The 23,910-nt window shown below is 42.1% G+C and overlaps 1 protein-coding gene across 2 annotated transcripts in view; it reads left to right on the top strand.

Annotated features, from left to right (window-relative positions):
* CABLES1 (Cdk5 and Abl enzyme substrate 1) overlaps window positions 1-23,910 on the top strand; it is a 67,173-nt gene that overhangs the window by 5,614 nt on the left and 37,649 nt on the right. The gene's annotated exons all lie outside the window — the stretch shown is intronic.

The raw sequence follows: 23,910 nt of genomic DNA, 5'->3' as shown, positions 1-23,910 counted from the left end.
TTCACTGCTGCTTGGAGAAAACATGATGTGCCAGTAAGATGCTTTTGAGAACCTCTCTGGCATGCATCTTAGGGTTTACTTTTCAGGATGCAGTATGCAGATCTAGAGAGTACTTATTTAAGGAACTGTGAGGTTCCTCTACAGTGGCTACTGTGTTTTATGTGTAGCAACTGCCTTCCTGTCATGAATGCTAAATGTATTTTCTGTTCTAATGATGTGTTTCAGAGTCAACATTGCTCTTAGTGGCTACGTTTCAGAGTTTTTGCTGAAGGAAAGTTTTCTGTTACGGAAAATTTAGAAGTGAATGGAAAGTTAAACAAAGGCTGGCTTGCCTTCTTTAAGAAATGTCGATGTATCTACCTATCTATTTATTAAAAACTGCCCCATTGTCCTGTATACAAATATAAAGGACAATTACATGTTCTTAGTAAGCAGTCTTACTTTACTTTTGCCTATGTTGTTATAATGTTATTATAAATTAGACTGGCAATTTTGAGGCTTAGGGAAAGAAAGACTCTCTCCCCACAATTGAAATGTTTTTTTTTTTTCCTGTTTGTCTTGGATGGCAAAAGGAATTTTATGTTCTTTCTGACCCCAGATCCTGCAAGCTCTTAAGTATGCATTTATGTATGAATGAAATTACTCGGTTAAATCAAGGGTCAGTGCATAAAGTTATTCCTGTAAATAAATCTTTGCATTTTCATGGGCTTTTCTGTATAATATTGGTGGGATAAAAAGAATAGAAAGCTAGATAACTTTATTTATAACTCCTCAATGGGACAACTATGGATTGCATTTTGGTGTTCCTACAGGTAATCATGATGCCAAGGCAAATGTAATTAGGTTTTCAAATCTGAGTGCTGTGTAGACAAATCAGCTGTAAGAACATCATTTTATAGATAAAAGCATTCAAAAGAAACATAAATCTCCCTGTGAAGGACAAAAAAATCCCCTAATTTTGTGTAACAGGAAAAAGCTGTAAGGTGACACTATGCTGACTTCTTTCTGCACCACATCATTCAACTGGAATGAGACTCATGGAACAAATGGGAGAAAATATTCTGCTTTATTTTCTTTCTCTGGACTTTGGGTAGGATGTTGAGGACTAAAAAGTTAATGCTGCTCATTTTGCAGCAGTAGGCTTCAGTATTCCCAGCATCATTTAGTTCTGGTGTGTCTGTGGGGGATGGAAGTGCAGGGAGAGGTCCTAGCCCTCCAACAAGACTAGATCATATGGAGGTTAAGAAACCAATAGGGAGATGGGGTATTGAGAGATCCTGAATTGAGATGTCTCCCTGTCTGACCAGAGTACATGCTGGCACTGTGGCTGGATTTTAATTTCATCATGATGAAAGATTCAGATGTTATTACCGTTGCTTTTCTGTAGAGCTGACACTGGAACAGCCTGTTCCCAGCTGCTAGCAGAAGAAATTCCAGCCCCAGCATGATGGTGTGCTCTTTGGAGGGTACAAGCAGCACTGCATTGCCAGCCTGCTTTGGAGGTAGATCTGCTCAGTCTTAGTCTCTTGGGCAAATGGTGCTGGAGGAGGGGAGAGCAGAACTTCACCATCCCAAGGACCAAAAGTAGGGTCCTTCAGGAAGGACATGAAAGAACATTTGCTTTCATCTGAAATACGAAGAAATGGAAAAAAGGGAACCAAAAGGTGACTCTCATAAGACCCTTTGCCTCTAGGTATACTTGAACCGTGTATGCCATCTGCATGGATGGCGCAGATCTCCTTTATATACAGTCCATACCTTCGTGTTCACAGTTGTGTTTTGGGAACTTGTACTTCCCAGCCCACTGTGCTCAGCCTGTCTAAAGGATATAATATAAAACAAGCTAGAGATCAGCTGTGGTCTGAATCATGTCTTGTCTTGAAAGCATCTTTTTGAATTTTTTTTTCCTTACCAACTTCATTCTTTGTGCCTTGTCAGTCATCCCTCTCAACAGACAGAGTTTTATTTTCCTGTTGCTTCTGTGCTTGAATTAATACTTGCAGATCCAACAGAAAAGGAGGCTCACTTCCTCCTTTCTCGGTCTCGTTTTCAATCAGTTCCACCCAGGCAAATGCGGGCTGACAGAAAGAGCTGCACACGTGTCTGTAGGGGTGTGCTTGGTTTGCACAGCACAGAGGGCTGCCCTTGTTAGGTGGCAGAACTATGTGAAAAAGGGGCTCCATTTTGATGCCTGGCACATAGGCAGAGTTGAGAGGACTCAGTAGTTAACAAGCAAACTACAGTTTTCCACACTGCTCCAAGTGAATGATATCATTTCCGTAATTAAGCACTGTAAAACACTGGCGTGTTTTTTTGGATAAAGTGAAAAGAGGGAAAGCACTTTCTGATGTGACAGTGCAAAGTGTGGTTTAATTGCTTCGGTAGGTGAGTTGAGCAGGTACTGCAGCATGTTATGTAAAAAGACATGGAAAAATCATAGGCTGCTATTAATAGCCTAGAAAAATGTTCTTTAAAATACAAAGGCATGATTATGCTTTCTAAAACAGAGTGAATATAACCTCCTGTCTTCAACTCTTATGCATCTTGGGAACCTCTTTAATTTTATAAGGCCGTTGTTTTCCTTAATCAAAATTGTGTTTGAACCCTAAATGGTGTTTGTAGGATACCATCTTTTCACATAACCCAATACAGGAAAGGTTACAGATAAGAGTTGGTTACTTAAAAATGTAAAACTATTTACAGAAGAACACAAAGTACCTTTGTTAAGTACCCCCATAGCGACCTTCTTCTGCAGTTTATCTACAAAATCCACATTGTCACGTGTGCACAACTTATCTCAAGTTAAAATGCTTTTCTATTTCAGAAGTAGCTTCAGGTATTGCAGGAATCATGAGCAGACTTGCAAGCAGCAGAAAGAATCTGTGGATATTTATTTAAAGGAACAATTTTCACTATGAAAAGTTTTGTGCTTCTATTTGTTTTAAAGAAATTATTGTATTAATTTCTTATTTGTTCATTAGGTTCCATGTTGATTTGGAACTACGCAAGTCAAAAACAGTGCTTAAGTGTAATAAGGAGCAAATGCATTTAAAAAAAGAAAAAAAAAATTGTATTAATTTGTCAGCACCCTTCAGTAGTCATTTATAAGGTTAATGCAGCAGTAGTAGATATTGCCAGCCTCATACTTTGTGTTAAGACTGAATGCATGATGTTAATGAAAATGTGTATTTTCTCCCATTCAGTCTTGAGCTCAGAGCATTCATATTCTGGAATGATATATCCTTGCAACAGGAGCAGGAAATTTTTATAGCGTGGTTCTGATGCTGTGCTCAAGGCCATACAAAATCCTGTTGCTCTTCCATGTTGTTTATGAACTAACCTCCAGAACTCCTTGCTGTTTTCTGCAGTAGGGCACCTCACAGTCACGTAGGTTATAATTTGCTACACTGGGAAAGGAGGTGAGCGATGGAGAAGAAGGGGCTGAAGTACAAAAGACCTTGTGAACCTCTTGCAAATATTGAGGCATGTGAAAAGGAATGGTCTGAACTGCTCAGGCAAAAATGAGAACAGGATTAGGCCTGTCTACTCTATTGTAGGTGCAGAGGTAATGTTTCCAATCTGTCAAGCAATTGCCTACCTTGAATATTGTAGTGGATAAATGAACATGATAAGAAATGGTTGAGGATGGCGCAATCTATTGTATAACCAGTAGTTGTCTTGTACAAAACAGAACTGCAACAAGTGCAGTTCCCAGGAAAATGTCAACGGTGTTTCTTTTTTTCTGTGCATGCGCGTATCATCTACACGTTAGAAGAAGCACAGCTTTTGATGTGTTTTGATGATGACTCTTCATCCTCACGTCCACTTTGCTAAGGTAGGAGGTTATGGTAATGAAGATCGGACTTTGCAGTGTCTTTTTCTAGATTAGCTACGTCTTGTGTCATTGGGGCTGAAGAACACAGCAGTGGAGCAGTTCAAGCTGAGACTTTTTTTTTTAGAGTCTCTGAACCATGAATTTGAGGAGCCCTCTGGGCTCCTTTGCAAAATATCACTTTAAAAAGACAGTTCATGCTTTTCCTTTAAGTTTTTTTTCTGCAAATTTTGATTCCTGTATTTATCAGCCTTGCTCTGGTTCACACACTCGTCTACCCTCGTTTTGAAGGGAGCGCTTGGTGCTGCAGACCATAGTTGTAATTCTGCGTTGACTGGAGCTAGCAGCATGCTTCTTGTTAACTAAGTGGCTCAGAGAACTTGCTTTGTGATGATGCATCAAGTGAAATAGACAAAAACTCTCCTTATCTAACTCAAAATATGGAGTTTGTGGCCACATAACTACAAGTCTCCTACATTATTGAATATTAACGTGTCTGTGAACAAGGAAACAGAAAACTGAAGTGTAGATTGTTCTTTCCTAATGAGACATGACTGTGGTTCTCTGCCCTTGGGGTTGTTGTTTTCTCAAGTTTAGAATGAGAGCGAAGTTGGAATTCAAATACCTGAAAGCCTGGACAGCTCTTCGCAGCGAATCTGTGTCCTGCTGTGAGGTAACAGTCCCGCTTAGTGCTCCTTAGAATCACAGAATCATTATGGTTGGAAAAGACCACTAAGATCATCTAGCCCTGTCAACCCATCTCCACCGTGCCCACTGACCATGTCTGTGAGTGCCACATCCGCACACAGTTCTTGAGCACCTCCAGAAGATGGTGACTCTGCCACTGCCCTGCACAGCTTGTTCGAGTGCCCAGTGACTCCTTCTGTGAAGTTTTTCCTAATATCCAACCTGAACCTTTCCTTTCACAATGTGAAGCCGTTCCCTCTTGTCCTATTGTTGTTACCTGGAAAAACAGATTGATCCCACTCCCACCTCACTGCAGTCTCCTTTTAGGCAGCTGTAGAGAGCGATTAAGGGCTCCTCTTAGGTCTCCTCCAGACTGAACAATCCCCATTCCCTTTGCCTCCCCCCACAAACCTCAGAGCCCTCACAGCTTTGTGCCCTTCTCTGGGCATACTTTGGACCCTCAATGTCTGTCTTATAGTGAGGGGCTGAAAAGACTGAACGCAGTACTCAAGATGAGGCCTTACCAGAGCTGAATACAGAGGAATGGTCTCCTCCCTGCTCCTGCTGGCAGCACTACACTTGCTTTGCACAAGCTGTTTAAAACATACAATGCACTGAAGAAAATAAAAGTCATCAGAACGGTGAATTATTTAAATTTGAAGCCTCAGGGAGAGAAATGGGCTTTCTCAATCTAGCAGACTGCACCATGCTGTCGAGCAATGTGGCCTAGCAGGAGCAGAGTGTAGAGCCTGGAGCTTGAGGACAAGATGTCTATGCTGTGCGCCTGCAGGCCTACTCTAGCCTGGCCCTGCAGACCGGGTGCCTAACAGTAGTTGGTGTGCCGACAGTGGGTTCCTGCTTGGTGTCATCTGGTTTAGTCCTGTGGGGGAGCCTTCATGCTCTGAGACTGTTCTGTGGTACCAAGAGAAGCACAGCACACAGTATGTGAGCATCATTGCAAAGTTGGCTTCAAAAGCATCCCTCTTATCTGAAGACAAACACAGATATGCTCATAGAATCTCAGTTCCCTTATAGTACAAAGGGACGTAAGCTAATTTACATTTTTTAAATGCATTTCCTCTCACTTGGCTTTGTTTTCATTGGACTCTGTGAATTCAAATGCTTTTCCACCTAGTCTTTTTCTTTGGGAATTAATTGGCTCTCCTCTTTCCATTGGAGGTTATAATTATTCACACTAACAGACATCTTTCCTGTCTGTTTATTGGAAAAGGTGAAGTAGAAGAAAAAAGAAATTTCAAAATTCTATATCGTGTTGATGAGAGTTTGTAAGTTTAAACTCTGTTCTGCGTGGTTTTCCTCTTGTCCTACCCTGTTTTTAGAGGAGAATGTAAGAGAGCTTTTGTGGGGAGATGGTAGTTGGTGCTGTTGAGGTTTGGGGAGCAGAGATCTTTTTTTATTGTTATTGTTCAGGTCTGAGGAGGCAAAGGAAGGCAGAATCAAAAGAACAAAAGATCTGTGTGCTTTGGGGTTTGCTGCTGCTGGCTGGGGCTGTCTCCCTCAGATCAAAGCATTTAAACTCCCTCCTTTGCAGAGATTTGCAGTGAGGAAGGATGATGCTAGAGATGGACATGCAGTCAGAAAGAGTGACAGAAATATACTTCAGATTTCTTTGTCAGGTGGATTCTGTGTCTCTAAAAGAGGAAAAAAAAGAATGCATTTCCACTCTTTTCCAAAAGCTAGCAGGTCATGCCCAAGAGGGGAAATCTTCTGAGTTCTCCTTGTAGCTTTTCCAAAGGTAATGGAACAATGTCCTGTTAGCATTTGTATCTCTTGCTTTACTTGGTGAATCTATGGATTGATGCCCCATGTTGGGATCGAGCAGCTGGACCAGGCTTGCTGACAGAACAGCTTGCAGCGTTCTCAGCCTGTATGACCTCCCCGTCCTCATCCTCCTGTGTAGCCCACGCTGGTGGCAGGCACTCAGAGTGACTGAGCATCCATTTCTGCTTGTTTCTGCAGTCTAAAAGGTGGTGTAAAGCCTGTAGAGCTTAGTACAGCTCCAGTCCTACTACTGTGAAAGCTGAACCTGTATTTCACTTCAAACAATGGCCGTATGTTAACACTGTGTTTGTCCTCGTTATTTTATACAAGGATGTTTATTCTGTATTGGATGTGTGGGGGTAAATGTTACCAGTTGCTAAAATACTGTGGTTTTTGGTTTTTTTTTTTCCTGTTGCTCCTGTCTACAACTATAGTGGTTCTACTCCCAGGTTTTGTTTTCAATTTATTTATTTTTTTAAACCTTCACAGCACTGCCTGCATGTCATAGGTACAGACTGTGTATTAGGAAAAACAAGGGAGAGAACCAGCTAGGGGAAATACTTAGGTTTGGGGTCTCTTTCTTTGCACTCTTTCTACCTAATAAAAACACAAAATTTAATATGCAAACAAGCTTGGGAGGGTGCTGAGCTTAGTTCATCTTAATATGTGATAATGCTGCCATCAGGGTGCTTTATTCTGTATATTACCCAGATGCAACTTATCTATAGTTTGAATCATAGAATCACCAAGGCTGGAAAAGACCTGAAGGATCACCCAGTCCAACCATCCACCTATCTCCAATAGTTCTCATTAAATCATGTCCCTCAACACAAAATCCAAATGTTCCTTGAACACCTCCAGGGTTGGTGACTCCACCACCTCCCTGTGCAGCCCATTCCAGTGCCTGACCACTCTTTCAGAAAAGTAGTATTTCCTAAAGTCCAGCCTGAATCTCCCCTGGCACGGCTTGAAGCTGTTCCCTCTAGTCTTATTACCAGTTACATGAGAGAAGAGGCTGACCCCAGCTCACTACAACCTTCCTTCAGGTAGTTATTTGGAAGTGTTACATGACCAAAAATGCATACTACGGAAGTTTGGTTCTTGTCCTCCTTCTTAGAAATAAAAGAAAGACATGAATGTATAGATAATAAAATATAGTGATTCTGGAAGGTACATTGCTTGTTTAATTGCCTGTGTGGCATCCTCCTTGTAAGATTAAGTATTTTCAGTGACAGCTGTGTGGTCTGTATCCTCACTCTTTCACTTAATATCTGTCCTGAAGTGATGTAACTGGTATCAGTGTGGTAGGACTTCAGCTCCCACGTAACTCCTTACTAACAGAAAATTGTAAATGAGAAATTAGGTTGTGTGTATGTAATTCCAGTAGGCAGTATTGTTGCTCAGCACATTTTATTTTATTTTTTCTTTCTCCTTGCAACAAAGCTCCTAGATCTGTAGTGAAGTGTTTTGTGACACATTTTTTTGAATGGGCCTTTTACACTGCTTTTGGTTCTTTAATGCAATAAGCTTTACCAGGAAACAAGAATCTCTTTCTTCTCTGCCTGTGTTTATTCAGCTTGGGACAGTGATGCTGAATATGCAGACAGACGCAGAAGTCAGATGATCTAAGATGTGTGATATTATAATGTTAGCTGTTTCACATGAAAATAATTTTAACTCTGATAGAGTTGTTTTGTCTGCATTTAATATCTGTACCATCTACAAGTCTGAAGAGCTGTCTCTTTAAAAGATTTTTTGTGTGCTTTCACCACTAATGCTATTCTGAAGTAAATCCTCTCTTAGTTATACCCTTTGAAAGAAGTGATTAATTTGCAACAAGTATTTCTGAGTGAGCTACTGACAATGAAAAATGGCTTTATAAAAACAGCCTGATCCTGCAGACAGCTGCTGATCCATTCAGCCTTACTCTCACAGGTAGCTTGTTGCCTTTGGCTTCTCACAAAATCATTGCCTAACACAGAGAGCCAAAAGGAGTGGTTAGATGGATTCGTTTGAAAAAGAGCCCTGTCAATCAAGGTTTCTGCAGAAGTCATTAGTCATGCAGTGTTGGTACTTCTGCGAGTGTTCAGGTGCGTGAGCTTGCGCGGAATCAGATCAAATGCTTGGCACTAGAGACTTTTCTCAGTTATCTGGTTCTTTTAATGTTAAAGCTGGATATAGCTTACTACAACCTAGTAGAATACTGCACACTAAATCATGGCAGTCTGAACATGGATCTGCTTTTTTCACAAAGTCATGTCAGGGTGAGATTTTTTTCAAGGTATTTCATACCTTATATCCTCTTGTATTCTGGGAGAAGTAGTCCTTGAGAGTAGCCCTGCTGAAAAGGACTTAGGAGTTCTGGCTGATGAAGGCTTAAAATGAGCCAGCAATGTGCACTTGCAGCCCAGGAGACCAGTGGGTAACCTGGGCTCCATCAGAAGAGGGGCGGCCAGCAGGGTCATGGAGGAGATTGTCCCCCTATGTTTTGCCCTCGTGAGGCCCCATCTGGAGTAATGCATCCAAGTGTGGGCCCCCCAGTACAGAAAAGATGTGGAGCTTTTGGAGAGGGTCCAGAGGGAGGGCCGTGAAGATAATTTGTGGATTGGAGCACCTCTCCTGTGAAGACAGACTGAAGGAATTAGCTTTGTCCATCCTGGAGAAGAGAAGGCTGTGGGAAGACCTCACTGACCTTCAAATATTTAAAGGGAGTGTATAAACGTGAGGGAAGTCAACTTTTTATGCAGGTAGATAGTGTTAGGGCAAGGGGGAATGGTTTAAACTAAAGGAGGGGAGATTCAGATTGGATATCAGGGGGAAGTTTTTTATTGAGAGTGGTGAGGTTGTGGGTGCTTTCTCCCTGGATGTGTTTAAGGCCAGGTTGGATGGTGCCTTCAGCAGACTGATCTGGTGCTTGGTCTAATGGCTTGTAGCCCTGCCTGTGGCAGGAAGGGTCAGAGCGTGATGATCCTTGAGGTCCTTCCAACCCAAGCCATTCTATGATTCTAAGGAGGCAAGACAAACTGCTCTCAGAATTTTCTTCAGATGGTTTTACCGTTGTTCATTGTTGTCGTTGTCTATCTGAAGTTCTTTATAGAGCAGGCTCTTATTCTAGGAGGTGGCTGTAGGTAGTTTGGGGCAATTGAAGGGATTACTGGCCCCAAAGCAGTGTTTGGCAGAAGTAAATATGCTCACAGTTCCAACGTTCTATTTCACCAACCAAAGTACCACCCTAAACTGAAAGAGTTGCTGGTTCAAGCAAATGCACAGGTAAGCTTAAGAAACAATTCTGCTATTATATCCCCATTTGATAGTTCAGCTTTCAGAAACACCTAGCTTTTTAGCTGGTGGGAGTAGAGCTGTACCCAGTACATCTCTTGAACTTTCCGCACGTGCAAGTTCAGCAATCATTGAAATGTGGCAGATGTATGCATGTCATTTCTGGTTAGGGAAAATTAAGGACCAAGCAACAGATACTATAAACAGTGCCTTAGCATTTGTTGAGACTTTTAGGGTGTTTTTTATGACAGTTGGAAGCACTGATGTTTCCAATTTATATGATCTCATAAAGGATTCTTGTCATCCTCTCCATCTCCATTGCAGCGAGTCTTACTACAGTATTACAAGCTTCAAGGTCTTGCAGTGTATGAGGAAGGCTTTTAAAGTTCCTGGACTATAGGAATGAGGTGGAGATACTCAGTCTAATCTCTTTGTGTTCTGCCTTCTTGACAAAGTTGGTAACTTTTAGGATCAAAGAAGGGTTTTAAAAGATGCAGCCTGAAAAATCTTCATACCAGAGGGCAAAAGATAACTCTTTAAAAATTCACAGAAGTTCATGCATTTTTGATATGTTTTAGCTTTTTATTTGTTGTTTGAATGGATAATAGTCAGTGGTGTCTCGGGCCTTCTGCTTTCAGAGAATCAGCAGGTAGAAGTGAAGACATGGTAGTATGTGCACTTGTAGAGTTCCTGCACCCGTTTTTTTTTTGACAGAGGAAGATACCAAATCCTATCGTGGAAGAGGTGGCTGTTCAGGACCATGAGTCAGGGAAAATGCTGCTTCTGAGGCAGATGTTGGCACTGTGGGAGCAGGGCTAGCTGCTGTGCTCTGCTGTCTCCCTTAGTTGAAGCCAGGGTTGTGAAACTGGAAAGCAAGCAAGTACACCCTGACAATCAGCAGTGTGTTTCTAGGAGGAGATGCAGAGAACGAGAGGGCCCTACCATGAGCCTCACCTCTGCAGCTGTATTTCTGGAAGGGTCTGGATGTGGGAACCTCATCTGACTCTTCCCTCTGAGATTTGTAGTACTGAGCATGGTCAAGGTGAACTTCTGACTTTTTAACTTCTAAGATTGCTTTATTATTTTCTGCAAGGCAACTGCCTCCTGCTTTGAAAATGTGGTTTGCTTGTAGACGTGTACAGGCGGCACTGCTGCCTGCCCCGACAAAACCAGTCGGGTGCTCCAGGGCATGCTAAATGCCCAACAGCGTGTTAACCTGTCATGAGACCAGATGTCATTCCCGGCAAAGTTCAGATCCAGCAGGGAGCTTTGTCAGAGTTACCTGCTTTATGTGGGTATGGTTTCGTAATGCTGTTCTATGGCCACCTCGGGGAGCAGTGCCTACAAGCAGCTCACTGTCAGCTCTTGCCTAGGCCTGGTCCCAGCAACAGGCAGGCTGTGGGTCTGGCTGCCCCTAATTCTCACTTCAAGCCACAGAGGCAGTCATGAAGGGTGTCCCGTCGGGACACCTGGGTCTGCCTGACCTAATGATTTTTGGTTATAACAGTCATGGGCAGCAGTAGAAGCAAAACAAGAAGTGGTACTGCAAAATTGTTGCAAGAGATGATGTTGGGGTGGGACACAGCTTCTTTTTCCTTGTTTTCCTCCTTACTTTCCCATCCTTTCTCTGTTGTTGGCAGCAGCTCAAGGCACTGCAGAGGTTTTTTCCCAAAGCTCTTTTGTTTAATTGACTTTGGGTAGTGAGATGTGAATTGGGAGCCTGGCTTGGGCATACAGCTTCTCCTTGTAATTTTTCTCACTTTGCATTAAGCGTGCAGCTACAGGCAGTCTTTCTGAGGGCTGCCCCGAGGAGCTGCTCTGGGTTGTTGGCCTTTGTGTTGCCTGGGGAAGATATAACTTTATGGCTATAAACCTGTGTCTTCTGGCTGCTCCCATTTGAGAGAACAGATTATTTTTCTGTATCAGAGAATCAGTACTATGAATTGCTGAGAAAATTGCAGTCCTTTAGCATGAGAACAGGTGGGTTGAAATGACCTCGGGATCATATTGAAGCACATACATCAGTATCGGGATCATAGTAAAGTGAGATTTTGTGGGTACAGGGAAGCAGTGCTGGCGCTGGGGACCTCTTGTACCCTCTGGCATGGCATGGGGCCATCCAAGCATCCCCTTATAGGTACAGAAAGGAGAAGGGAGACTTCTAAGTATTTGGACCACTTTGCAAAATGCCTTGCAATTTTTTTTTTTTTTTCCCCTTCCTGATACTCATGGCAGAATACTTCCTGAATTGAAAGAGCTTCTGAATCATAAAGTTGAGGGGTAATAGATGGTTGAGAACAGTATGGCCTTGCTCCATTTGTTATCTCAAATGCCTGGCAGTTTCTTTAACAGGAGAGATTTCTCCAGTGTTCCTGTGTTAGTGGGACATAAGCCTAAAAGCAAAAGAGTTTGATAAGTGAATATTAATGAAATCTGTCATTAATTACAACTAGAACATGCTCTTGGAGAATTCATTGCATTTTCTGTGGATCTGAATATAATTTTGCTTTTGCAATCCTGTTAAACATTGTTGCAGTGTGGCACTGAGAAAGCTCATTATATTTGCTGTATAAAGATTATGACTTTGGGGAGATGATTGTTCTGTGGTGGTTGCCATCTTCTTTGTGGTCCTATCAAGCAAGCTGTTAGATGTGGGGAAGAGGGGGAAGCTGTGTGTAAGCCAGATTTTCTGTCTACCTGGAAATGCGGCCGTTAATTATTCTTGTGATCCAAACCAGAGGAAACTGAGCTTTTTTTTTTTTTTTTTTTTTTTTTTGAGGAAGCAGAACCCTTTGGAAAGGTGCCATGTTCCAACAGTAAGAAATGTTTCTGTCCTCCTTAAAGGTGGATATATATGTATACGTATTTTTTTGTCATTTAGTCAAAACTCTGAACCTGAAGACTAGCAGACACCTCTGGTTCCTGATGATGTGGTTGGTGCTCCTGAAGATTCTACCCTTCCAGCTGTGTTGTGCGCTTTTTAAATTTTTTATGTTACAAACCTATGTGTGTCCCTTTGGCCTGCTTGTTTCTGTTAGCAGAAGTCTGAGCTTGGTGTAAGTTAAAGCAGATTTGCCTTTGCTCATAGCATTTGTGCACCAAGGTATGGCTGAGGGGGAGAATGTTGAGGCAGAGTTCTGCAATGTGCTTTATTCGCACCAGGCAGCATTTAACTTCAACAAGTCATTTGCTGACCTTGGTTGAAGTGATATCTGCAGACTGATAGCTCTAATTGGACATCAGGCACCTGGTATGTTAGTGATTAAAAACAATAAACATTAGGACTAGTTAGTGTTCGACTGCCTTGAAACCACTGCATAATGAGGGTACACTTACCATCAGATTGGGTCACGAAGTAGCTTTGCTGCAGCTTGGAAAATTAGGATCAAAAATAGTCCTGTGATTAAAACTTCGGCTTTTGAAAGCTCTTCAGAGAAGGAAGATGTGCAAACGCAGATGTACGGTAGAAATTAAGCAGTCTGGATACACGCAGTTCTTGAATTTAAAGGGAATAATTGATTGAAGTGCTGTGCTAGCTCATTTCTCACAGCTACCCTGTCTTAGCAAAATTTAATGAAACATCAGAATGATCTGGGAATAAGTTGCCTAAAATATAATCCATAATTGGTCCATGTATTAACAGTGAATTTCATAGTTTCTATGAGCATTGGACTGTTCTGCATGGACCAGCGGCAGCCTACAATAGCAGTTGCCTTAGTTTGGATTTGTGAATTTCTCCCACGTTTTAAAAATATTCTGTACATTTATCGCGCATTTGTCAGCAGTGAAATAATTTCTCACTGAAACAACCTTTGCTTCCTGACACCACGGGGACTTGGTCTCCTCTGCAGCCCTGTGCCGCAGCAGTGAGATTCCATCAAGCACAGGGCAGCCTGCAAGCCCCATGGGTCCTGCCAGGCAGTTCTTAATCACCAGACAAAAATGAGTTTGAACCGATAAAGAAAAATGATTCAGTTCAGATTTTGCTCCTGTTATGTTGCTTTGTTTCTTCTGTGTTAAGCAGAAAACACTGACTTCGCTGCAGCTGTGCTGTTGTGTACCTGAAGATTGAGGTCTGGTCAGCATTGTCCAAAATGTTACTTACTGTTTTATCTGTTGAGCCTGAGGGAGGCCAGCATAAACCTGTTCCCTCTGACTGTTTTAGATGCCCACTAACTTTCGGTCACAATGTAAGTTAATTAGCACTAACTGAGGCTGCCTTAACCTAGGTACAAAGCTGTAGTTCACAGGAGGGCTATGCAGGGCTGACCTTTATTTCATTTAATCTTATTTTTGTGTTAGGAAGTTTTGTAGGTCTCTGGAAGTTAACAGGTGTTCATGAGGGCTGTTTCTCTGCTTATCAAGCTTCCATCTATTCTGCATGTAAGTACCAGAGTCTTAGGCGTTACTTTTTAAAACCTCACATCCATGTTAGACAAAATCCACTATAGTGTGGGTTGGTATCTCTTTAACTTATGCCTGCTTGTGCCTGGCCTGACCCTATGTTAATATATTGGAAGTGGTGTTGCATTGAAGGGGGTGGTGCACGTGACATGGATGTGACTTATAGTGTTGGGTGTACAGCCCCAGTCATCATACACCCATAGAATTGTTTGAGTTGGAAAGGACCCTTAAAGGTCACCTACTCCAAATTCTCTGCAATGAACAGGGGCACCTGCAGCTAGATTAGGATGCTTAGAGCCTTATCCTGACCTTGAGTGTCTCCAGGGACAGGGCATCTGCCATCTCTCTGGGCAAACTCTTCCAGCACCTCACCACCTTTATTGTAAAAAAACAAACAAACAAACAAACAAAAAGCCCTACCTTTTTCTTTATATCCAGACTAAACGTCCCCACTTCTGGTTGGAAACCATTTCCCCTTGTTCCATCACAACAAACCTCGCTGAAGAGTTTGTTTTTTGTATTGTTTTTTTTTTCCTGTAGCCCCTCTTTAGAGATTGTGGTAAATCAGATGGTGATGTGCTCCTTCGTCACCATCTCTCTTAGCCTGCACATGAGTTTTCTGGGTCGGGGGGTGGAGTGGGGAGCAGAGTAATGGGGTCTGTGAAACTGGTTAGTGTAACAAGCATGCAGTGTGAAATACAGATCTGAGGCTAGCTCAAGTCAGGAGCCTGTTCAGAAAATCACTGTGGACTCGACTAGAAAGCAACAGCAATGCCCCTGGCAGGAGCACAGTTCTGGCTGGCTGGGGCAGATGCATTCGCATGTCTGTTTATCAGTGTGCTCAAGCTGAAAGGCTGATACAAAGTGCTTCCTGTTCAGCATGATAAATAGAATTTTGCATGATAATTATGTTTACAGCAGGACAGATGTACTAATAACATGTCCCCTAAAGACTTCAAATGAGCTATAAAAGAACCAAATCTCAGCTGAAAATGCTGGCAGCAGTAGTATTAATTGTGTAAGTTACATCTGATAATTGTCTTGTTTCATTTGAATGAGGCAGTCAGCTATTAATGGCTTGTGCTCTGTAGTACCAAAACAGCCAAGTGTGCAGAATTTGTCAGTCTGGTAATGTGGTTATATATTAGCAGTGCATTCTAATGGACATACTCCAGTGCATAGGAAAGGGGAGAAGTGTTGCAGTTAATTTCTAATGCTATTTCATGTTCTGTATCAAAATACTTATGTGCCTTCAGGAAGAGAACTTCTTTTTTATCTATCAATTGTTTGAAGTAAGACAATGCCTACAGGAAAAAAAGACTTCTGTGGTTATTGAGGATTGAAACGAAGAATGACTAATTAGCTGTCTTGTTCCACTTATCTCTTCCACACTGTGATATGAGTGAAATTCTTACCCGTTTTCACATATTAAAGATCCTCCTGTTCAGTGAATCTGTTTACAGACCAAGTGCACACACACATAGACAGATACAGACATACATATATATAATATAGATGTGATCTAAGAAACTTGGTATAAGCTATCACTACTCTAAAAATTAGGTTTAGTAAGATGTAGTCAAATGAGTGTCAATACTAGATGTTGTGCTAAGATTATAGTTAAATAAAGATATTGCTGGTAACTAACCAAATGTAAATCCCCACTGGTCCAGATTGAATTACTTTTTGTGACATCCTAATTCATTTGCATTCCCAAAGCATGTTTCTTTCGTCTGTGGTAAGCTGAGCTACAGATAGCATCCCAAAGGAGCACCCTGCTCACAGGCCTAACCCACATCCTCTCTCTGGCTGATTAATCTGCAAATCCTTCAAATTTCTTAGCTATGCTCTTACATCAGAGTATCCCTCAGTAAAAGATGTGAGCAGAATCCTGAAATGGGCTGCCTTAACATAAGAGGGGCTCTTTGTACTTTCATTAGGAAATATACATATATATATATAATTTTTTTTTAACAGGGAAACAGGTGGTTGACTTTCTGAAGTACAAGTTGTATTCATTGGGTAGCAGAGAGCTGATGGCCTGGAAAAGAAACTGCCAGGAGATGCTCAGTAAAACTTGTCCTTGGTTCCATGTAACCTTTCATCAATTTAATTCATTGCTAACGAGCTGCGAATTTGTTGCAATTCATTGCAGAGCTTAAAAATTACCACCGAGTCAGATGGCGGAGTGCCTTGTTTTATGTTATCAAGAAACATCATCCAAATGATTGAGGATTAGGGAGTAAGTAGCACAGCCTCTGGAAGGAGTGTTGGCCCCCATGTTGCTGAGGGGTGTTGATGAAAGCACGAAGAGTACCGGAGGAGAAAGGAAGGAGGAGACTAACAAACAGTGAATCTTTGTCAGCTTACATCCGTGTGTGCTTAATCCTTACTCCTGCTAATGCTGAAGAAATGGCTATGTGATTGATTTGTTTCAGGCAGATAGCAAAGCCTGAAGTATAAACTGCATCCATTTCTGCACTGCCTTGGGGTTGTTTTCTTCCTACCACCATCTATAACGTGTGTGAATATAAACAAATGTAGGAAATGTAGGAAATGTAGGAAAAAATGTAATTGAAAATGTCTGTTAGTGAAAGAAAAGCTTGATAATTTTTTACTTCTATTTTCTCTATATTATATTCTGTACCACATATATTATAAAACTTCTCCCCATAGCTTCTGTTCACAGGCAGCTGCTTAGTTATGTTAGCGATTTGTTTGTGGTTTTAAGAGCTGGGTAACTCGGATCCTCCTTACCTTGCTGTAAGGTTTGGGTGTGAACCATTATCCATTAACCATCTCTGCCAGAAAATAGGTTGCAACTCTATTATTAATGATTGCTTTACATATTTATTTTCTTGTATGCACACTAGATTAGATCAGGTGAAGGAACACTTGAAGTGGGTCACCGTGGTGTTACCAACCTCTTACCTTCTTAATTGTGCAGTGTGAATGCAACATACCTTTTGGATGTGCTGAAGAAAGGTTGAACGTGCGAGGGATCACCCTTGGGGTAACCTGGTGCAGCAGTCAGCGTGCTATGTGGAGATGCCTGCCCTGCATCTGCAAGCTGTTGGTGCCCAAGCTGCTGCTGTTTCTGCAGTGCTGACCTTCTGAGAGAAGTGAGGGTTCCTCAGAGGTCGATCTCTTAAACTGAGTCATACCCCTTACTGTGGTTGGTAAGAAGGATATTCAGAAAGATACGCGGTTGTCTTCAGTTCATAGCTGATCTTTCACGGTGCAGATTGCATGAAGTAAGAGTTCTAAAAGCATTTTAAATTTTAATAGAGATGTGTGCCATGGGAGAGCAACCTCAGGCTGGGAATGTGCCAGTTACAGTACGCTGTTCTGAGCAGGAGACCGCAGCAGGGAGAGGAGAAAATGATCTAATCTTCTGCTTCCACCTATCAGTCCAGGCAAATGCTGCCCCTAGTCACAGTAATAGGGGTGGAGGAGAAGAGGAAGGAGCTTGCTCTTCCCAGGGCAGCCACGCTGCTTGGCTTCAGGCCTGTCTTGAGCAAGAAGACTGACCGGTAGGGAACAGAGCTATTTCTTGTGAGGCCCAGATTCAAGCTCACAGATGTGTCAAAGCAGTTACGCTTCCATTGCCTGCAGAACAGATCCTGTTTTGTCATTTTTGAAACAAGGCTCTGTTACATTTTAATGTAAGCATAAAATGCTATACTTAACTGTCTAAACATGGACTAACAAACAAGAGGGCATTAACCTTACTGGATGTGCGAGTATTTAAAACTGTGGCACTGAACTGCCTTGTAGTAACTCATGTATTCACAGATGTATGAAAGTATGTCCAGTGTTGGATACCTAAGATATCAGCGTTGGGCTTTCCTGAATGGTGTGAATTGGCTTGTGTTTTAGCAATGCATGGCCAAGGAGAGGGCGTGACCAGTGTTTGCTCCCAGATATGCAATAGGGTGGGGAGAAAAGCATCTGATCCTGAGGGAATTTGTGGCAAATGTGCCCAGAACTAAATCCAAAGTATGCGTTGGTAAAAGCTATATTATCACCATCTGTGCCAGAGTTCATATCTCATGCATAAAATACCTCATACTAGCTTTCACTTGCTCAGTTTGGTCATTGTTCTGCTCACATAAGAACTTATTTTCTCTGCCAGAAGAATATCATAGGGTAATTCATAATGTCTAAGATGCGTTTGTAAAGAAAAGGTGTATTAGTGCCTGTTTACATCTTTTCTAAATCTAATGTTAAGGTTTGGGCTTGCAGAATTCTCCTAGATTGCACATGCATCTGGAGGCAAGATTATGAGGTAGGGCCGTAGATTATCTAAGAACTACCATGAATAAAATAAAGGGAAACAAACAGGAAAAAGGTAGCAGTCTTAATTGTATCATTGCATGCACAGGACAGAGTGGAAGGTTTGTTTTTTTTTTCAGATGTCTTAGTGCATGTGTGTTTCCAGATGTTGTGGCATCACCTATACCCTAGGCTTCCAGGTGTGTAGTTAAGAACTTTGATTGCTCTAAAATGCAACGTAATTGGATTTTATAATTTCAAAGCTGTTTTTGGAGTATGGCTTATTCAAATAGGGTCTTTGATTTTTAGGTTTGATTCTTTTTCTACTTGTAGAAGTCTGATCCTAAGGATGTGTATTCCTAAGGTGCAGCATTGCTTGTGGACAGACAAATATTCATAATTTTACAATGTACCGAGTCTATCAGGCATAAACAACGTGTAGAATCTGTTAGATTGATGTTGATCAAACAGGCTATTATGGTCTGTGTTTTATTTTAGAAAAAGGGTGTGCAATGAAGTATTCATGTTTTTTACAATGCAATAGTATCTGCTCTGGCAAGCATCTTTGTTTTTGTAGGACAGACAATTAATGCCATTTGCTTCTTTGCTACTTCTGAGTACCATTTTTAATTGAGCTGGTGCCTGATGATGCCTTGTCATGATAATGTGTTAGGTTATGAGGTAATGGCTGTTCTTAAAAAATACAGCCGTGGCAGTGTTCTGGTGCATTCAACATAAATCACAGCACACGAGCCTTCTGAAAGCTATCACACTGCTGCAGAGTCAGGAAAGTGAAAACAGTAGGTCTGTAAATCACTGGTTACATATAATAGAGGATGTAGATTTTGGGAACATGGAGAGCTCTTTTGCCTTTAAATGAATCTTTCTGAATTGCTGCTGTAGCTCTCATTATGGCTTGGGCATAGCTAGCAGTGGGAGGACAGGGTGTAGAGGCAGCTGCTACAGAGAGGAGACAGTAGGTTTCAAACAAGATCTGTCTTCAGTGAATCAGGAAATCAGCTGAAGAAGGTAAAATGAAAGGGGCCCCACATTCAACAACATTTGGTGATTGCTCTTCCATTGAAGATTCCAAGATTTAATCCTCTTCTTTTCCTTCATCAGAGATTTCATATCACTACCTAATTTTGAAAGCCTTCTTTCAAAATTAGAGTAAGAATTTATATATACCAAGTAGGATTGTGCAGGTTGCTTCCAACAACCCTATCTCCTGCTTTCCAACACACATGCATGTTCACATACCATACTGTCTATGAATAGTTTTCATCTCAGCAATTCTTGTGCCAGTCCCCTGTCTCTTTAGAGATCTGTCGCTCCTGATTTTGCATTCAGAGAATTGCAAGGGCTGGAAGGGATTTCTGGAGATTTCTGCTCCAACCCCTGTAGAACAGGTCCTCTACAGTACGTCACACAGGAAAGCATCCAGGCGGGTCTTGAATGTCCCCAGAGAAGGAGACTCCGTTGTCCCTCTGGTCAGCCTGTTCCAGTGCTCTGTCACTCTCACAGTAAAGAAGATAGATCCAGATGATGCTTCAGGGACACTGGGACACTGCGTCTACAACTTCCACAGAAGTTAAGCACATTTAAAATGCAGCTCTTTTTTCCTAGTTTCCTAGCTGTGCTAGAAGGTCATTATGCATGGATTTATTTTCTCTTATCTCTTGGATTATCATCTGCTTCCTTCCTGGGTGAATTTATCCAGTATTCTGATTGCAGTTTCGTTTTTTATCACCTCCTGTCTTAAGGGGCTTACAGTTGTGTAGGTTTAACATTATTGAGCTGAGGATTTTGCAGCAATTGACAATGAAGATAACTTTCTATAGATGAATGGGTTGTTAGAACAAATCTTTTTGCAGAGTACTTTATTTGACTGTTTGCAGTTTTGATTACAGAATTGCATTGTTTCGTTTTCCTTTTTTTTTCTTTTTTTAAATTGAACTACAAATTAATCTGACTTTGTAAAGGAGAAACAGAGATAACGTTTTAAGTCTTAAGAAACTTCTACAGGGATTCAAACAGCTGGTCAGAGATAATTCTGGCATGCAAACAGGGTAATGAATATCTTAGAAAACGACCATTTAAAATACCAATGCATCAAGTATCTTTTTAGTGTCTTTCTTTGGCTTTGGTTCGAAATTTGATGTTAGGCTATCAGTGGTTTCTGTGCTCATGTAATAGTTGCACAGGAAACAGGGAGGAAATGAGAGCAGAAAATATTTTAGATTGAGGTTTAAGGGAAAGTGATATTACACATTCTTTGAAGATTGGAAAAAAAAACATAACTCAATGTTATCTGCATGAGACTGCAGGCAACCAAGTCCTATGGGGCTGACCCCAACAAATGGGAGTTATCATCTTCCAGAGCTAACACTGCTTGCTTCTGTGTGCATTGGGATGAAGGGAGAGGGACTGGGGATACCTATAGGAGTAGTAGTTAAACTGGGGGCATGTTTTTGAGACTTTGCTTGAATTGGGAGAACTGCTCATTTCTCCTGAAGCATCTTTCATTTTATGAATAAGAATAGTTGCATTTTAATGTTCATTAGCTGGCTAACATTCACTCCCTGTAAATGTTAAAACGCTCTTGCATTCAAATACGTCTGTAGGAAGAGTTATCCAAAAGCATGAATGTTGTGTGAGTTGCACAGGGCTACTCTGTTTTGATCTCTTACTTAACAGTAGGATTGTCTCCTCGCTATTATTGTAAAACGTCATTTTGAGTGCAAAATAGGTATCAACACAGCTTGGCATCAAAGTGTTGGTGATTTGTGGTGTAAACCAGTTCAGGTTATTTATTTCACTGCTAGTCTCTATATAGAGCAGCTGCTATAGCACGTTAATCAATTTTTTGGAAAATAACCCATTTAAAAGTTGTATAGACAAGCCCTGACCACTTGCCTGCAGAAAGAAATAAGATGGATCAATTTAAATATTAAATGCAAGTCGAGGTGATTAATTTTTAATGAAGATGGTGAAAAACTGGTTTGGCTTGTATTCCCTGGAACCCCCCCCCTTTCAAAAGCTTTGCTTTTCCAAAACTGTTTTCTTCATATGCGCATGGCACAGGATGTGAGTTAGTTCACAGCAGGTAAGTTCATTAGTTGGCATCTGGTATAATATCCAGCTGTGGAAGGCTTATAAATATTGGTATTTAGGTCATCTTAATTAGGCGACAAAGTAAAGATTTAACAGCAGAATCATTGTGCATACTTCATTGCTGCTGAGCTTCTTCAGTGAAAAGAGGGTGAGGTTCCCAGGTGGTATGAAACGATTTAAGCAGAGCTGCTGTACATCTTCAGCAGTGCTTCTGTGTGTGTGCCAGGAGCTGAACTGATTAAAAGGAACAGACTGGGGAGAGGTGAAAGATGTGGCAGTTCACAGATGGGTAAGATGCTCTGCTGGATGTCCTTGCTGGCTGCCAGCACAGGGGACAGATAGCACGGGCAGCCCCAGAGCATGTCTTTGTCAGCTTCTGTGTGACCCATGCTTCTTTTCTGATGGTCTGTGTGCTCCTTTCTTCCTGGATGAATGTATCCAGGTTTTTGCTTACATTCATACTAGCTGGGAGGGAGCTCAGCTAGCTATTCATGATCCCCTTCCAGACCCGGATGAGCACAGAGCTTCCCCGCTTTCTTCAGCAGCCATTAAGCAGACTTAACTTGCCACATTTAGGTCCTTAAAGCACTGCAAAATCACTACTGTTCAAGCTCAGAGTGAGCTCTTTTGTGCTGAGAGGTGCAGAGATTCCCAGCCAGCTTGTGTGGCTTTCAGGGTTAGCAAGCAGAAGCCGGGAGGCAGAATCCCAGTGCTGCGCGTAACAAGTTGAGACCAACAAGGGATGCAAGAGGAACTGAAACAGCAAGCAGACAACTGCGTGACCAGTCTTCAAAGCTGTCCCAGAAGTGATGTTCCCTCAGTAGGTTTACGGATGACACCAAGTTGGGAGGTAGTGTTGATCTGCCTGAGGGTAGGGAGGCCCTTCAGAGGGATCTAGATAAGCTCGATTGCTGGGCTGAGGTGAATGGGGTGAGGTTCGACAAGGCCAAGTGTCGGGTCCTGCACTTTGGCTGAAATAACCCCATGCAGCGCTACAGGCTTGGGGATGAGGGTGGGATGACTGTGAAGAGGAAAGGGACTTGAGGGTGTTGTTTGATTCTTGACTGAATATGAGCCCACAGTGTGCCCAGGTGACCAAGAGGGCCAACAGCATCCTAGCCTGCGTTAGAAAGTGTGGCCAGCAGGAACATGGAGGTAGTCATCCCCCTGTACTCAGCATTGATGAGGCCGCACCTTGAGTACTGTAATCAGTTTTGGGCCCCTCACTGCAAGAAAGACATTGAGGCCCTGGAACGTGTCCAGAGAAGGGCAGCGAAACTGGTGAGGGGTCTGGAGCACAAATCCTATGAGGAGCGGCTGAGGGAGCTGGGATTGTTCAGTCTGGAGAAGAGGAGGCTCAGGGGAGACCTCCTGAAAGAAGGTTGTGATGAGGAGGGGTTTGGCCTCTTCTCCCAGGCAACAAACAGGACCTGAGGAAATGGCTGCAAGCTGTACCAAAGGAGGTTTAAGTTAGACAATAAGGAAAAACTTTTTCTCTCAGAGAGTGGTCAAGCACTGTAATGGCTGCCCAGGGAGGTGGTGGAGTCCTTGGCAGTATTCAAGAGGTGTCTGGGTGAGGAGCTGCAAGATATGGTTTAGAAGCTTGTGGTAGTGGTAGAGCTTGTGGCTTGTGGTGATGGGAGGATGGTTGGACTAGATGATCTTGCATGTCATCTCCAACCTTGCCATACTATGATTCTGTGATTCTATTCTATGATGCCTGTGTTATTAACCTAATAACATATATAGCAACAATAAAAAGCAATCATTATCATTTGGTACACTAGCAATACTGGTGGCTGAAACCTCCAATTTCTCCATCTTGTAGAATCATTCAGGTTGGAAAAGAATTCTAAGATCATCTAGTACAGTCATTAACTCATCCCCACCATGCTCACTAACCATGACCAGCCTGAACATCCCTGGTACAGTTCGAGGATATTCCCTCTAGTCCTGTTACTGTTACCTGGGAAAAGAGGCTGACTGTGATTTGCCAGCAAGGAGCATGATTTTCCATGTTATGCTTTGGGTGGGCTGTGTCATACCTGTTTTTTGTAGTTTATGATGGTTTTGTAAGCCTGGGTGCAGCTCCCAGTTCTGTGTTTCTGTTGGGATGCTTGGATGTGGTGCAGCATCTGCTTCAATGTGGCTGTGCTGAAAGTTCCCTCTGTGCCCACCAGGATCAGGATAACCAGCAAAGTGAAAACAGTGAGATTTCCTTCACAACTTAATTTTGCAGAGGTTGACAGTGGATCAGACTCAGCTGTAAAAATCTGGTCTAAAGTACAAACTGCTTGGTACTGCTTGGAGAAATGAGCAGAGCTCATTTTCAGATGGCAGTTATGTACTCTACGCTGCCAGCTCAGTCAGCATTTTTTTCTGTTTAGTCACTCCTAGCAAGTGATGAGACAGTCAGAGATGAACATGGCTGAGGGGAAGAAAAAAAAATGGGGGGGAGGGTGGGAGCAAAGGGCAAGGAGGAATAAAGAAAATAAGAAGTGTTCCCTGTAACAGTGTGGATGACAGTTGGTCCCTGC

Source organism: Centrocercus urophasianus, unplaced genomic scaffold, assembly GCF_019232065.1.
Source record: "Centrocercus urophasianus isolate 14NV4802_14NV808 unplaced genomic scaffold, USGS_Curo_1.0 seq_11, whole genome shotgun sequence".
Lineage (NCBI taxonomy): Eukaryota > Metazoa > Chordata > Aves > Galliformes > Phasianidae > Centrocercus > Centrocercus urophasianus.
This window is presented reverse-complemented; position numbering and strand designations above follow the sequence as displayed.